Raw genomic sequence first — 1952 nt, forward strand, 5'->3', positions numbered from 1 at the left:
ACTTTAGTCTCCAGAGAGACACTGTTGCTCTTGAGTATTTTGGAGAGGTCCCTAACCACAGACTTCACCACCACAATACGTTTTTTTATTTCCTGGCTACTGGTGCCAAGAGTGTTGACCGTGGAGCCGAGCAAACTGAAGCTGTGAACAAAGAAATATACCCCAGATATAAGAGGCAAATAGTGCCCAAGTTGCAGAAAGTTAAGTTAATTACTACAGATTGCAACTATGACATCAATTGTATAAAAGCTTATTGTTGTTGTTGTCGTCGTTGATTGCCTTCGAGTAACTCATAATGACCCTATGAACAAAATCTTGAAGTCCCTATAGAACTACCGACATTTATCAAAGTTCATAGAATTTCTGGAGGTATGGTATTTAGGAAGTGGAAGCCACTCTGGCTTGCAGAAAAGTTTAATTTTTATATGTGCTTTGTAGTATACAGTTTATGAGACCAAATCATGATGCCACTTTTCTTAGATAATTAAGTTTTGTAGATTACAACATGAGGGACTGAAAGTGTACCAGAAAGATGACTATTTGTGTTTTATCAGCTTTGCAAAGACATGTGATTATGTGGATCACAAAAAAATGTAGCTAACATTGAGAAGAATGAAAAATTCAGAGCATTTGCTTGTGATGTTGCAAAACCTATACCTAAACCAAGAAACTGTTGTCTGAAAAGAGCAAGAGAACACTAACTACCTGCTTCAAAATAAAGAAAGGAGTTCATCGAAGATACTTTCTCAATTTATATACTGTATACTTTTTTAATCTATATACTGAATAGATCATTCGAGAGACTAGACTCTACCAAGAAGAATATGACATCAGATTTAGAGGAAGACTTAACACCTGCTTTATGCTGGTAACATAACCTTCCTTGTTAAAACTGAGGATGATTTTAAGCTTTTATTGCAAAAGATCAAGGACTGAAGCCTTCAATATGGATTGAATCTCAACATCAAGTAAACATCTTTACAACTGACCTAATAGGCAAGCATCATGATAGATGGAAAAAAGATTATCAATTTAATCTTGATTGGATCCACAATCAATTCCCCTGATGACAGCAATCAAGAAATTAAAAGATGAGTTGCATTGGGAAAAATCTACTGTCAGGGAACTATCCAGATTGCTAAGGAGCAATGATGTTAGTCTAGAGACTAAGGTGCACTAGGCTACAGTGTTCTCAATTGTTTATTATTCAGCTAAGAGTTGGACAATGAATAAGAAGAAAAATTGATTCCTATGAGTTGTGGTGTTAAAGAAGAACGTTGAACATACCATGGACTGTCAAGAGAACAAACAAGTCTGTCTTGGAGAGGGTGGAAACAGGTTGTACTTTAGAGGAAAGGATTTAAAAACTTCATCTCACATATTTTGGGCATGTTGTCAGGAGGGATCAGTCCTTAGAGGACATCGTGCTTGGAATGGTAAAGGGTCAACTCAAGAGAGGAAGATTTTGGATGAGATGGCTTGACACAGTGACTGTGACAATGGGGTCAAGTGTGACAGAGGTGGTACTGTTGGCTCAGGATAGGGCAAGATTCAGAGCTGTTATTCACAGGGTCACTATGAGTACTAGGAGACTCTATGGTACACAACAACAACAACAGGAAGAGGAGGAAAATATTTCAAACATGTTGTTTACATTTCAGAAATTCATTTGATTGAATTTTTCATGATAACCTTTTAACTAATTTATTCTACATAATAATGCACTTACATGAATTTGTGGTTCATGCAAGAACATTGCCTATGGAACATTTACTAATAGATCTATGCTGATCTGAGAGATTGGTGGTAGCTTAACAAATCTCATCCCTTGTTCCAAAGAGCAATTTTACTAGCAATGTGAACTAAATTCTAGGATACACAAGTGATCAAAGATATAGATCACAAACTCTGGGAATCAAAATGGATTGATAGACAAAGATTCTCACCATTGG

At 36.4% G+C, this 1952-nt stretch overlaps 1 protein-coding gene across 1 annotated transcript in view; it reads right to left on the reverse strand.

The window, feature by feature from the left end:
- LOC102850352 (actin-related protein 2/3 complex subunit 4-like) overlaps positions 1-1952 on the reverse strand; it is a 29011-nt gene that overhangs the window by 8161 nt on the left and 18898 nt on the right. The window lies entirely within an intron of this gene.

This window comes from Elephantulus edwardii, unplaced genomic scaffold (genome assembly GCF_000299155.1).
Source record: "Elephantulus edwardii isolate Elephantulus edwardi_28Jun2011 unplaced genomic scaffold, EleEdw1.0 scaffold00005, whole genome shotgun sequence".
NCBI lineage: Eukaryota > Metazoa > Chordata > Mammalia > Macroscelidea > Macroscelididae > Elephantulus > Elephantulus edwardii.